This window comes from Phalangium opilio, unplaced genomic scaffold, assembly GCF_054372755.1.
Source record: "Phalangium opilio isolate 3A_F unplaced genomic scaffold, DU_Popi_V2 ptg000052l_1, whole genome shotgun sequence".
Taxonomy (NCBI): Eukaryota; Metazoa; Arthropoda; class Arachnida; order Opiliones; family Phalangiidae; genus Phalangium; species Phalangium opilio.
The window spans coordinates 443,144-458,171 of record NW_028324171.1 but is presented as its reverse complement, the minus strand read 5'-3'; the positions used below and the strand labels follow the sequence as shown (position 1 = coordinate 458,171).

Here is a 15,028-nt window from a genome sequence, read left to right as displayed (position 1 = left end):
GTCATTGGTTAATTTTTCTGCTTCGGCTCTCAATATTTCATTGACAAGTGATTTGATCTAATAGAAAGTTGGCTTTAATGTCGTTCTCCTTATTTTTCATTTTCTTTACTTGAGAAAATTCTTGGCTTTTCATTTCCTTTTTCAAACTCTTGATAGTAGAATTCAGAATTTCAACCTTCTTCTGTAAGGTGGCCACTTGTTGCCTTAGTCTGTAATTACACTTTCCAAGCTAGCGTATTGATGTTTTGTCTTTGGTTTTTCTAATTGCAGGCGTAGCTTGATTGGAAGCATCAGTTTTAGATATTGAGATTTCAATAGATGACTCTGTTTGTTCGAGGTAATTCTTGGCTTCTTTAGATGGACTACATGTAGGTGTTACCAATTCTTCGTCAACAGAAAATTTAATTCGTGGCAAATTTTCTTGCGGGGATGTTTGACTAGATCTCATTGATAACTGAGGTGATTCGTAAATTGAATTAGATGTTAATACTGCTTTAGTGGAGGAGAGTTACTATTCGACATTGAAGTAGGTATAATTGGTGAAATGGCATTTAATTTCGAAGACGAAGTCAAACACTTTCCACTTTGACTATTTAGACTATTAATTAAACATTGTCGAGCATTTAAGAGTAAAATATTTCCAATTTGTGATAAAGGCTCTTCGTGTGTTCTTTCGACATTAGTGACTTTTGCTTTCTTCTTGAAGTTGGTATCAATAAAGGAAGATGGAATTGCTTATGGCAATAATCGTTTCACTTTTGGACATGAAACGAGTCTTGACTTGATCGCGATTACAAACTGACTTAAGGCTCCACTTCGGGACAATTTGGCATTATACAAAATTTAGTATAAAAAAATATAAATTGAGTAAAGCAGACGACGCAGTTTTTTCCCGGGAAGGAGGTTCTGGCTGTGGACGGTTTCAAATTCATTTATTAATTTAAAGCTCAATGCTTATTTTAATGTGTGGTTTCTTTTGATGCGGTCAGCTTCGGTCTTTGTTTAATTTCTACTATATAGCCGAGCTGACCGCATCAACCTTTGTACTCATTACAATCTCAATGATAATAAATAGTTTAAATAGCCAAATGCCTCGTCATCTAATTAGTGACGCGCATGAATGGATTAACGAGATTCCCCACTGTCCCTATCTACTGCCCTCTGCGGTCACCACCTTGTCATGGTGGAGGGGCGCCGGTCTTCTTTCCGTCGATCCGTCTCGGCTATGCCGGCTAGTGTCACCATCCCATCCCAACCTTTTCCCATACTTACCTTTCCTTCATGGTGGTCTTCTATGGGCACGGTGAGCGTTGCCGGCAAGGCTATCCATGCCGGGTGGTCATCGTGGGGTTGGTTTTTGGCCCTTTGTGCGGGGGCCGCGCAGGCTAGGTGCCACGGGAGGTCGGTTAGGATGATATCCGAAATCCTTTCTGGCCGAGATCGCTCAGCGCGCATGTTACCGGTTGAAGGGCAACCGGTGGCGCCCAGGGGTCTTGGCAGTGCGGGTGTCCCGTGTTCACCAAAAGGGGCGGTTTTTTAGGGTTCCGGCCTTGCCTTGCTATTTCCCATACCCGGTAATCCTTAGGCCTTTCGAAGGATCGCCTTACTTGGGGCTGCGGGTGGAGATACCGGAACCTGGGAAGAGATCCCCGGTCTGGACTCACCGGAACCGGAATTAACCGGTTGTTTGGTTCGCCCTGCGGGTTGGAGGCCCAGGGAATGGTAGTGCTGGATGTAGTCTTGAGTCAAAGAGCCTGGGCTTTACACCTACCGGCTTGGCCCATCCGTGCCGTTGCGGGGGTTAATTTGGCGGCTACTGTAGGGTAAGACCGATCTTTTCTCCCCTTAACTTCATTATGGTTACATCCAAGAGAATTACAATGGACGCTAATAAAGAGCCAGACGAGAATGGTTTATTTCAGCCAAATCGTAATTTATGACGTTCCCCCGCTCCCGAGGATAGAATTTCTCTTGCACAAATACCACTCAACAACTCCTCTGCACTGCGTGTTGTGGAGCCGCAAACTAAAATATGCGACGAGGTACCTAATGTTGCACAAAATAAACCCTCTGATCAACAAGAAACCGAGGACGCTGACTGTTCCATACCAGCATACAGGGCCTCGTTCGACAAGCAACTTTCCCAGGCTTTAGAGGCAATTTTGCTGGACAAAAACAGGAAAATTTCGAACCCACTAGGGTTAAGAGAAATATTTTCAGAACTTGAGAATGAACTTTTTAAGGCTCATCAAAAGAACGCTGAATTGATGGGTGTGTTAAAAGAAAAGGATTGTACCATCGACAAACTTCAGTCAAAATTAAGACTTCCATTTCTCCTAGCGACCTCTGCGTCTGCTTCTGGCGCTCCAATTCCATCTGGTCTTTCTCGTATTCCCACACCGCTTATTTCGTACTCAAACATCTTACAACCCCCCATACCTCCCTCGAGTCGAGTAACGGCATCTAAACCATTCAATCGACTAGCGCCACCTCCACCTGCGCTTCCGAAACCTGATAATGACAGGGTTGTTCTCTTATATCCCTGCGTCAAATGACACATCTCAGATTTTTGAACAAAAACTCAAGAGCTCGGTTAATATTGCACAACTGAAGATTGGGATTGAAAGAGTGCGGCACTGTCGCAACAATGGACTTGTCATAACTTGCCAATCTAAGACGGAAGCGGCAGCTTTGCGAACTGAGCTTTCTACCAACGCCAATCTTCAATCATGCACCAAAGTAACTTCACCCCGACAAGCTCTCCTTCGAGTTCTGATAATTGTAGTGGACAAGGACGTCGATAAGAACGATCTTGTTTCCACTTTCATAGACCAAAATCATCTCCAGTGCACTAAGACTGACATCGTCGATAAATACGCTCTCCGCGGGCGTAGTGACACCACCAATTGGGTCGTGGAACTTACACCGGCAATTTTCAAGACCTTTACCTCTCTTGGAAAGGTCCGAGTTGGCTGGACCAACTGCGGGATTACCGAACACGTCAACATTCCGCGCTGCTTCCGCTGTGCTCGCCTAGGCCACATACAAACGGTGTGCACTGCTCCTGAGCCGTCATGCACCGGCTGCGCTGGCAACCACGATTTCAAGGACTGCACCTCAACGACCAAGAAACAATGTATCAACTGTACGCACTCCAATTCCAAATTTAACACGAATCACTCCACAACACCTTTGTAGCACTGATAATTGCCCTTCCTACCAAAGAGAACTTCAAATTCGTCATGAAACACGGACCAAGGAGTCTAACATGTGCGCGAGTCATTGGGTCTTGAATAGGCCCAAAAGCGAAATGAAAGTGAAGACCGGTTCGGCCGGTTGCCTTGGGATCCCGCGAGCCTCGCGTTCGTGGGCGCACCAAGGGCCCGTCCCGATCACTTCGTCGACGGGGCGGAGCAAGAGCGTACACGTTGGGACCCGAAAGATGGTGAACTATGCCTGGGCAGGACGAAGCCAGAAACTCTGATGGAGGTCCGCAGCGATTCTGACCTGCAAATCGATCGTCAGACCTGGGTATAGGGGCGAAAGACTAATCGAACCATCTTGTAGCTGGTTCCCTCCGAAGTTTCCCTCAGTATAGCTGGCACTCGAAGAATGCAGTCTCATCCGGTAAAGCGAATGATTAGAGGCCTTGGGGTCGAAAAGACCTCAACCTATTCTCAAACTTTAAACGGGTGAGAAGTCCGGTTTGCTCGACTGAAGCCCGGACGGCAACTTGGATGCGAGTGCCAAGTGGGCCACTTTTGGTAAGCAGAACTTCAGCTGTGGGATGAACCAAACGCCGGGTTAAGGGGCCCGATACGAGACGCTCATGAGATCCCATGAAAGGTGTTGGTTTGCTTAGACAGCAGGACGGTGGCCATGGAAGTTGGAATCCGCTAAGGAGTGTGTAACAACTCACTTGCCGAAGCAACTAGCCCTGAAAATGGTTTTCATGAGCCTTAGCTAATTTAGATAATTCATTACTGAATTCTAATTGTTCCTTAAGAGCTTTTAAAGTCTTAGTACGACCAGGGTCATTAGGGTCCTAAATGGGTTATTCAATTTCTAAATTCCAAGGGAGACGTGGCTTCCGCCCTAAATTGAAAAAGAAAGGCGATCTGCCCGTGGTTTCATGGGGTGCAGAATTTATAGCAAATTGATGGTCTTGAGATTCATCCCATCTATCATGATGATTCCCTACATAGAATGATATGAGTTTGCCTACTACTCTATTTACTCGTTCGGTGGGACTTGCTAATCTTTTTGTCTGGACAGTCGGCTGCAAGATGACCTGGTTTTTCGCAATTATAACAAGTAATAATACGTGTAGATGGGTATGACAAAGTCAATTGACGACCAGAAGATTTAGATCTCTGGCTAAAGTTTCTGTTGTAGGTTCTCTGATTATTTTGGGATATTCCCATTTACGATGTGAAGGAGAAGTAGGGGATTACAAGGGCTTTGACACTGCCCAGGGGAACAATGACTATGGGCGGAGCCCCTATTTTCAGGGCAAGAGGACTCAGCCTTTGCTATAGCGTTAGGTTAAGGGGGAGATTTCCTCTTTTCCTGCTTCTCGGCATTCCTTTTCCTTACTTCGATATCGTTTTCAATTGTTTTACAGGAATTACTTAATTGTTCCATTGTAGTAAATTGTAAAAAGAGGAGAGGAGTTCTAAAGTCGTTTAAATTACTTTTAATAATGGGAACTAACTCCTTTTCAGAAAGAGGATGGGTCATCGCTAAGTTTAGTTTCATAACATCCCCGAAGAAATCCTCTACAGATTCCTTATCCTTCTGACTCCTTTGGGAAGTCTCTATTTTAAGCTTAGAGTCAGCTTCATAATCTCTAAATTGAGCCTTAAAGTGTCTTTTAAATGTTTTCCAAGCTAAATGAGGATGAGTAGGGTTTGAGCTACAGATATCGTCATACTGATGGATAAAATCCCGATACCAATACAAAGCATGTCCTCGTAGAAGGAGAGGCAATGCTGCTAACCTATCTTCATTCGATAGCTTGTGAAATTTTGCATATCCCTCAAAAGCAGCTAAGAATTCTGAGGCATTATCACTCGAAGATCCCATATAGGCTAACCTTTCTGGAGGCTCAATAGGGACTTTTCCCGTCTGAACTACTTGAGGATTTGTACATTTATTTATTAATGTAGGTAAATCCCTAACTAATTATCCAAACTAGTAGCTATTGCAGTGTTTATTGCTACATTTTTGGCTACGGCATTAGCCTGTGTGGTAGAATTATCTGCCAAAGTTTGGAGTAAAGGCAGTATAAAGGATCTTGATTCCTCATCAGTAGTATCTGGTCCAAATTGAGGAGGTTGTCTATTGGAACCAGCTTCTCTAGTGGGACGAAACGGAGACATTTGAGCTCCGGTAGTGCTAACTCTAGGAGTAGGTAAAGTGTTAGCAAAACTAACTTTAGGCCTAACGTTTTTAGACGCTGATTTGGGAGGAACAAGGGTATCAATCCCAGTTTGAGGAGGGAAATTTGAGGGAGTTGAACTTCCCTGAGGAGCGGGAATGCTCTTATGAGGGAATAATTGATAAGGAGAAAATCCCGAAACTGGAGAGGAGGCCGTCCTCTTTCTCGTATCAGCATCCCGGACTGTGGCACCGGGTGAAAATCTGGGAAGAAATCCTTCTGCGTAGAGTTTGCAAGTTCTCTCCCCGCTTGTTAAAAGGAGTTTTCCTCCGCGGTCTAACCCGGTTTCTCCTTTCCATCAAAACTTGCAGAGGTTAACGGTAATAGTTAGTGTAGGGCGCTGTAGGTTAGCTGTGGCATAGGGGCTAGCCACCACCCCTCTATGCATTGTATTGGGACCCACCTGTAAATAAGTCGCGAGTTGACTTAGTGTGGATATCCCTTCCTAGACCAAGCTTAGATTATTATCTTCTTCAAGGCGAAGAATCCGGTTAAAATCTTCAACGGATCATCAATCTCAGGCGGTGCTAGCGTGTCGCCGTCATCCCCCGCAGAGGCAAATAGATCTTCCTTTGAATGGTCTTCCCCTTTATGTAATGTAGAATCCTCCTCCTCATCCTCAGTGTTATGAGGAGATTTCCATGTTTTATTATCCGAAAAGGCCATTATTTATTTAAGTTAAGTTTATACAAAATAAACAAGTAAGTTATCTCAATTCAATACATTAATTATGAAGATAATTTTATTTCTAATTTATTATTAAAATTAATTATGATTAATTAAGATTAAATTAATTATCTTTAATTATTTACCAACGTGGAAGCCAAGGCTTACCGTCACGTGGGGGCGGATATACCAACGATGATAAACAGTTTTTTAATACGGGACTAACTGAGGCTTAAGGCCTAGTCGCGTCGAATCCCTGTTCGGGCGCCATTTATGTAACCCTCAATAGAAATTAACTAAATAGGGAGATTCTCCCGAGGGCCATAAAAATGAATTAAAGACAACTTACAGTTTAAATCCATCAATAGAATAATTAATCTTCTGACTTTTATCAATACTTGAAAAAACAAAGGGATAAACCCGAACTTGTCGTACACTTGACAGTTTGACGAAAACTACCTGCTCTCGCGGAGAGCTGACTACTGACTGACTAAAAATTATATCAAAATCACAGAAGATTTGACTAGGAGGAGGAGCATGTAGCATGAAGGCATATATACCCTGCCAGATCCAAGAAGTAGAAACTCTAAGGAGTCTGGCAGCCATGCTACAATATGAAAGGGTTCACACAGACACATTTATATTTACTCTATTTTCGAAGATATTTAATTTGGAAGAATTCCATTTAACTGTTTCTACTACTATACTTTTTTTGTCAAGATTGCCTTGAGCATGACGAAGGCGAGACTTGATTCCATCCTCCACTTCTTTCTTTGTGCATGAAAATGCATCTGTTGACATAGATGCCGCTATTTTAATAAAGTTTATCGTACATTTGCTTAGTTATTGAAATGCGATAACATTTTGGGGATTAAAATTGGACTCACCGATTATTTGGGAAGTCATAATAAAATGTTTAAACCTTTTTTGGCTTTTCTACCCTCCCAATTAAGCAAAACCAAAACTTCGTCTGTCAATATTTGTAAAAAAATTCTTTTGACAAAGCTCTTGACGTTGGACCCTCTAATACTTTTCAAATATTGAAGCTAGATGTGCAAAATAGATAATTTGTTAATATCTAAATCAATCCCGGCGAGAAAAAGAGAAAGAATGAAGTCTTATTTCACTTTTACCACAAAGATTTGTCATATAGTTCGGACTCTTCATAAGCTACAACACTCAATTATTTAGGATTGGGCTATTGGTTTTTGTTACATCACTTAATGGGAAGGAGCAGGTTAAAATTTCTTTAAAATTGATGACCTAGTTTTTGAATGGTCCCTTGTTGAAATATGCATCATCAAATAGTAATTCGCATATTAGAAAATATGTCAAGTTTTGATCTGTTTCATATACTTACAAATTGTCCCCTTGACTCTGTTGATTCGAACTTTTCTTCAAGCTTTTCAAGCTCGTCAAGTGTTTGAATCGTTAAAAGATGAAACGTTGGAAGGTTCTCCATAATGTGTCGGCATTGTGGACTGGACATTGAATTAGTGCAGCTGAAATCCGGCTTGACAGGAATTGTTTGAACCGGAACGTTTTCGTTTGAAAAAACAATCCGTACTTGCATTTCACTATTGGTACCGGTGTCTAACATATTTTCTGGGATGATTGAAAGATCGTCGTGACCTGGTGACTGAACGGAGGTTTCGGTATTACTTGGCGTATTCTGGAATATATGCGCAGGATTGGAGTTGACGTTAGGGAGCCTGTTATGCCGAGTCTTAGGTATCGTCCGGGTAATTACGGAAACGTTGACTAATGGAAGGTTAATCTGCTCAGAGAGAAGCTCTGCTGTAAGCTGATGAGGAAAGGTAGATTCATTATCCCGCGGCAGTTTATGTCAGGGAACAAACGGGTTTTCCGTGAGATCCATGACGAGCCCCGAAGGGCCAAGCCGGGAGAAAGGGAAACTCCGCGTACTTTTCTGCGCAAACTAAAGCCGAAGAGAGAATTCCGGTAAATTAAACTAAGTTTTTTAAGACGATAATTACTAAGTTTAAAACACTACAAGATAATTAAGGATAAAACTATACGACGAGAGAGCTATAAAATGCGACCGCTCGCGAGGAAAAATCAGTCGACTATGATTAAGAGAGTCATAGTTACTCCCGCCGTTTACCCGCGCTTGGTTGAATTTGGTTTTAATTAGACAGTCGAATTCCCCTGGTCCGTGCCAGTTCTGAGTTGGCTGTTAGTTGCCGACCGTAACGGTCGCGCCAGGCACGAGACCCAGCACGCCGCGCAGCTGAAATATTCCACGGGAAGGCCCCGACGCTGGTCCGGGCTCAACAAAACCGTTGCCGGTCGGTCTCTCCCAGTCCCGGTGCAGTGCTGGAACCGCTTCGGACCTCAGCCCGATCGGCCCAGCCCTCAGAGCCAATCCTTCTCCCGAAGTTACGGATCGGTTTTACCGACTTCCCTTATGTTCAATTTTCTACCGACTAGAGGCAGTTCACCTTGGAGCCCTGCTGCGGATATGGGTACAGTCCGGCACGAAAATCACTACCTCTCACTCGGATTTTCAAGGGCCGACGGGAGCGCTCCGAACACCGCAAGAGGCGCGGGCAAGAGGTACGGAAACACCATCCCTATCTCCGGGCGAACCGATTCCAGGGAGTCGAATCCTTACAAAGAAAGGACAACTTTCCCGGGACTCCCGTCGAAGTCTCCGAGCTCGTTTACGTTACCGCAATGTACCTCCGAAGGGGACGATCTCCGTGTCCGGGTTCGGGAATATTAACACGATTCACTTTCGGTCACCAGCGGGACTTGCGAATGAGAGGTCCCGCCTCGGAAGGGATTTCTCGTATCCCATAGGACCGACTGACCCATGTTCAACTGCTGTTCACATCGAACCCTTCTCCACCTTAGTCTTCAAGGTTCTCACTTGAGTATTTGCTACTACCACCAAGATCTGCACCAGAGGGGGCTCCAGGCGAGCTTACGCTCGGCACATTCGACGCGCACCTCTGCGGCCCTAATACTCACCGCGGCTTAAAACACCATGATTTATTCGGCCGCGGCGACCGGGTATGGGGTTGACGCTGGAACGCCATCCATTTTCAGGGCTAGTTGCTTCGGCAGGTGAGTTGTTACACACTCCTTAGCGGATTCCCACTTCCATGGCCACCGTCCTGCTGTCTATAGCAACCAACACGTTTCATGGGATCTCATGAGCGTCTCGTATCGGGCCCCTTAACCCGGCGTTTGGTTCATCCCACAGCGCCAGTTCTCCTTACCAAAAGTGGCCCACTTGGCACTCGCATCCAAGTTCCCGTCCGGGCTTCAGTCGAGCAAACCGGACTTCTCACCCATTTAAAGTTTGAGAATAGGTTGAGGTCTTTTCGAACCCAAGGCAGGGTTGGCACTGAACCAACCATACCGGTTTTAACCAGGTGGTTTTAACCGGTTATAATCGTCTGAAAAAATCCGGCTTTTTTGGCTTTTTTAAAAAACATTATTTTATTAAAAAAATTTTATTCATGGACATTTTCTACAAAATTGTTTTCTATTACAAAGGAATACTTTCTCGTTATGTCTAAAGCATGCTTCTGTGATGAAGAAGTCTTCATTGCGAATTCAGAGATCCCTGTTTGGCGACGCTTTGTAGCATTGAATTTTGCAGCATAATCTTGGTCCAAAACCTATAGGTGATGGAGTCTCAGTTCTTGCATCACTCAAACTGCTTGAAGGCGGTGAGTGAAAAGAGGACTGTGATTGCGTTGAATCAATGTCAAGATTATAAAGTGTGACCCCATCATTAGGCGAGTCTAAAATGTTGCTTGAAATTTCTTTCTTGGGACATTTCGACAAATGTGTTTTAATACGTTCTGGTCTTGCACTAACTTCACATGAACAGTATTTACATTTAACCTTAGTTGATGTTGATGAGGATGATCCAATCCTTAAAACTTCACTCCAAACTGGATCTTCTTTCCTTCCGCTTGAACTAGTTTTCGGAATCTTTTATCTTCTTTAATTCTTTATTTCATTATTTTATTGAATTTAATCTGATATTCATATGTAAACTTATGAAGTAATAGTCTAACGCTAAGTAGAAACTTCAAAAATAGTCTCAGAAGTTTGTAGCAGATGATTTCTCACTTCGAAAAAGTGCGTGACATAAGAAAAATCGTTTGTTTTTATTTTAGCCGGTTATAACCAATAAAAGCCAGTTAAAACCAGTAAAAACCACTGGCCTGGCTTTTTTTAAAAAAAATCCGGCTTTTTTCCAACCCTGCCCCAAGGCCTCTAATCATTCGCTTTGCCGGATGAGACTGCATTCTCCTAGTGCCAGCTATCCTGAGTGAAACTTTGGAGGGAACCAGCTACTAGATGGTTCGATTAGTCTTTTGCCCCTATACCCAGGTCTGACGATCGATTTGCACGTCAGAATCGCTGCGGACCTCCACCAGAGTTGCCTCTGGCTTCGTCCTTCCCAGGCATAAATCACCATCTTTCGGGTCCCAACGTGTACGCTCTTGCTCCGCCCCGTAAACGAGGCGATCGGGACGAGCCCTTGGTGCGCCCACGAACGCGAGGCTCGCGGGATCTCAAGGCAATCGGCCGAACCGGTGTTCACTTTCATTTCGCCTTTGGGCCTATTCAAGACCCAATGACTCGCGCACATGTTAGAATCCTTGGTCCGTGTTTCAAGACGGGTCGGGTGGGTTAGCGACCTACTCGCTGCTGACCACCTGAGCATCGACGAGTGCGAACGGAAACCAGCGGAGATCGTCGGCAGCCGCCCACGCAAAGGTGAAACGACAAACCAAACGACAACACCTGTCCCGCCGCTTCGTTCCCGGTAAAGGGAGTGCTCGGCGTAGCCCGCACAGGGCTAAAATCGTCCCCGGTCTGGCGAAGGCTCACTCCGACGATGACCTTATAGGGCCCACCCGTTTACCTGTAAACGGTTTCACGCACTCTTGAACTCTCTCTTCAAAGTTCTTTACAACTTTCCCTCACGGTACTTGTTCGCTATCGGTTTCGTTGACGAATTTAGCCATAGATGGATTCTCAATCAATTCGACTCCAAGGAGTTTTGCTTGACTATGGGTCTTGCACCCTCAATGGGCGAGAGCCCCAGTCAGGGGGTCTTGCGCTTAGGTCAACCTTCGGTCGCGCTACTCCTAAACACCAAATAGCACTCCCATCCCATTGGAACGGGTGCTTGGGTGCTGGGCTTCTCCCTGTTCGCTCGCCGCTACTAAGGGAATCTCTGTTAATTTCTTTTCTTCCGCTTATTTATATGCTTAAATTCAGCGGGTTATCTCGTCTGATCTGAGGTCGACAGTTTTATTAAATCGTGGTGGCTAGCGTAACTTCCTATTAACCCGCCCGCAGAATCCTTCGGAGAGAACCCTAGGGCGCGCTTTCGAAAGCATCGAGACGCGTAGCCGAACGCCATTTCATACGAAAACAAGCGTAAAACCGACCACGTCGAACGAATTAGATCGAGGACCGAAATCGTTCGAATGGCCCGGACCATCGCGAGACGAACTTGAAGAGAAAATGTTATAAAGCATTACTCGGAAGCCGCTCTGGTTCTTATGGTTTTTAAGGCATAGCACGAATCGAACGTGCGACAACGCCACGGCGAGTCGACGAACAAGACGAAACACGAGATTTAAACGGATCTCGATTCCCGAAAGGTAAACTTTCGTGAACAAAGAAACACGGTCACGTTAAAACCGACTAATCGTCTTCGAATTACTGAGTACGAAAAGCGGTCGCAGTGGTCAGTAATCCGACCCTCAGACACGAGAAACCTTGGGAAAGACCCGAGGTCGCAATGTGCGTTTGAAAGATAAGTGCTCAATGTGTCCACCAATTCACACCAAGTCTCGCAGCTGGCTGCGTTCTTCACCGCTTAGAGTCGTACATTTTTATATTTTTCAAAAATACAAACCCTTGATATGAAGCACTTTCTGTCAAGAAAGGCGGAGGCTTGGTACGCCCTATGATAGAGGTTATACGGATAGTGCCGGGAATTCACCGCGGAAAAAGGTTAAACTCCCGAAAATGGAATCGGATTTGACTTCCGCGGCCCGAGACCTCTATCTTCCATGCCCTCAGACACTAAAGATTCCACACTCGAATAGTCTGGTCCGTCGAGATTTTCTTGATTCCACCGGAGAGCGATTTCTACCCGTCGCGACCCGTTCGACGGAAATAACGACGCGACTAAGCCAGCCAGGGACTTTCGAAGGGAGCACCACGATGGTGAATCCAAACTTCGGTCTGTACACCCGTTAATCACTCGTTGACGCCGTAAGAAACGTTTACGGTGCTTCTCGTGTCGTGAAGGCACTGCTATGTCGCGAAGGAAATTGCATCGTCGGTAGGTCGTGAACGTATTTACCGTCGAAACCTTGCCGGTGGGGGTTTTGGGTAAAGAACGCGACGATACGTTCTTTACGGTGACGAAACCCTTCTTCCCAAGAAGATTAAAAAAATTTTGAAAAGTTATTTCGCCGAGTAACTCGTTTTAATAAAAACTCGTACCCATACAATGGCGCCGGTTAAACCTTTTCGGAACGGCAATTTTTCGATAATGATCCTTCCGCAGGTTCACCTACGGAAACCTTGCTACGACTTTTAATTCCTCTAAATGATTAAGTTTAGTCATCTTTCCGGTACGTTGGGGCCACTCGAAAGCCGCTCCGAGCACCAGTCCGAAGACCTCACTAAATCATTCAATAGGTAGTAGCGACGGGCGGTGTGTGCAAAGGGCAGGGACGTAATCAACACGAGCTTATGACTCGCGCTTACTGGGAATTCCTGGTTCAAGGGGGACAATTTCAAGCCCCTATACCTATCACGAAGGAGGTTCATCGGGTTACCCAGTCCGGCCGGACAGGGGTAAACACACACTGATTGCTTCAGTGTAGCGCGCGTGCGGCCCCGGACATCTAAGGACATCACAGACCTGTTATTGCTCTGCTTCGTGCGGCTAAACGCCGCTTGTCCCTCTAAGAAGGAAAACCGACACAATTGATCGGTCGCCTATTTAGTAGGCTAGAGTCTCGTTCGTTATCGGAATTAACCAGAAAAATCGATCCACCAATTAAGAACTGCCATGCACCACCACCCACTGAATCACGAAAGAGCTCTTAATCTGTCAATCCTTCCAGTGTCCGGGCCGGGTAAGTTTTCCGGTGTTTAGTCAAATTAAGCCGCAGGCTCCACTCCTGGTGGTGCTATCCGTCAATTCCTTTAAGTTTCAGCTTTGCAACCATACTTCCCCCGGAACCCACAAACTTTGGTTTCCCGGAAACTGCCCGCCGAATCAATTGAGTAACTCGGGCGGATCGCTGGTTGGCATCGTTTATGGATAGAACTAGGGCGGTGTCTGATCGCCTTCGAACCTCTAACTTTCGTTCTTGATTAATGAAAACATTCTTGGCAAATGCTTTTGCTGTAGTTCGTCTTGCGACCGTCCAAGAATTTCACCTCTAGCGTCGCAATACGAATGCCCCCCGTCTGTCCCTTTTAATCATTACCTCGTGTTCCGAAAACCAACACAATAGAACTCGAAGTCCTCTTTCATTATTCCATGCACCATTATTCAGGAGGGACGCCTGCTTTGAGCACTCCAACTTTTCAAAGTAAACGACAGGATGTTCAGGCCAGGCAGTAACCACCGGAACGGACCACCTGTCTGGAACTGAGATTCAACTACGAACTTTTCAAGCGCAACGACTTTAATATACGCTATTGGAGCTGGAATTACCGCGGCTGCTGGCACCAGACTTGCCCTCCAATGGATCCTCGTTAAAGGATTTCTAGTGTACTCATTCCAATTACGGAGCCTCAAAAGAGTCCCGTATTGTTATTTTTCGTCACTACCTCCCCGTGCCGGGAGTGGGTAATTTGCGCGCCTGCTGCCTTCCTTGGATGTGTTAGCCGTTTCTCAGGCTCCCTCTCCGGAATCGAACTCTGATTCCCCGTTACCCGTTACGACCATGGTAGGCGTGTAGCCTACCATTGAAAGATCATAAGTCAGACACTTGAAAGAAACATCGCCGATACGAGATCGTGCGATTTGCCCAAAGTTATCCAGAGTCGCCATGGTAAGCGGGCCGAAGCCGGATATGTCTTGGTCTAATAAAAGCGCCCCTTTTCTAAGGTCGGGGCTCTGCTGCATGTATTGGCTCTAGAATTACCAAAGTTATCCAAGTAAAACAGTACGATCTAAGAAACCATAACTGATTTAAAGAGTAATTCGCTGTTTCACCTTATTTCGGCATGGACTTAGACAAGCATGGCTTAGTTTTTGAGACAAGCATATGACTACTGGCAGGATCAACCAGGTAGCAACGAATAACGTTGCCGTCAGTTGACGCCAGTCCCACGCTACGACCGGCTCTACTAAGGGCCGACGAGATGGGTTAAAGGCGTCGTAGAACCGCCGCTTGAAGCGGACGGCTCCAACTTTATCGACGTTAAAAACGAGAAGCCGAACTCTCTCGGGAACGGTTTTCTTCGCTTGTGTTTCTCGATTCATTCACCCGAAGCGATATATTTCAATCGCCGTGTTCGAGCGTGAACGCTGAGGTACTTGGATTATTGCACTTTACGAGACAAACTCACCATCGAATAGCAATTATTACCAATTGGCCCACCAACGTCGCACCTCCGTTACGAGGACGATCTGGGACTAGCTGAAAAATTATCGCTTCGACGGACGAAAGTCAGCTAGACTTTTGTTCTCGCCAGAAGGTCCGGGAGACGTGACGTATTTCATTGTCTTTCAATTATCTCAAATTGATGCTTGAAATTGTAGAGACAATATGCATCAATTTATGATTTAAATTGAAAGACAAAAAGAGCACGCTCCACAATAGTAGTGTGGAACATAAGTATTAGGGATAACTTACCAGTTCGGGAATTTTAAAATTTATAATATTTCAA

At 45.2% G+C, this 15,028-nt stretch overlaps 1 non-coding gene and 2 pseudogenes across 1 annotated transcript; all 3 read right to left on the bottom strand.

The window, feature by feature from the left end:
• Positions 1 to 8,551: 8,551 nt before the first annotated feature.
• On the bottom strand, positions 8,552 to 11,381 carry LOC149673366 (large subunit ribosomal RNA; annotated as a pseudogene).
• A 481-nt stretch (positions 11,382 to 11,862) lies between these two features.
• On the bottom strand, positions 11,863 to 12,009 carry LOC149673365 (5.8S ribosomal RNA; annotated as a pseudogene).
• Positions 12,010 to 12,666: 657 nt separating this feature from the next.
• On the bottom strand, positions 12,667 to 14,430 carry LOC149673364 (small subunit ribosomal RNA). The gene has a single exon (XR_016367096.1). It is a non-coding gene; the product is annotated as a small subunit ribosomal RNA (ribosomal RNA).
• Positions 14,431 to 15,028: the final 598 nt, after the last annotated feature.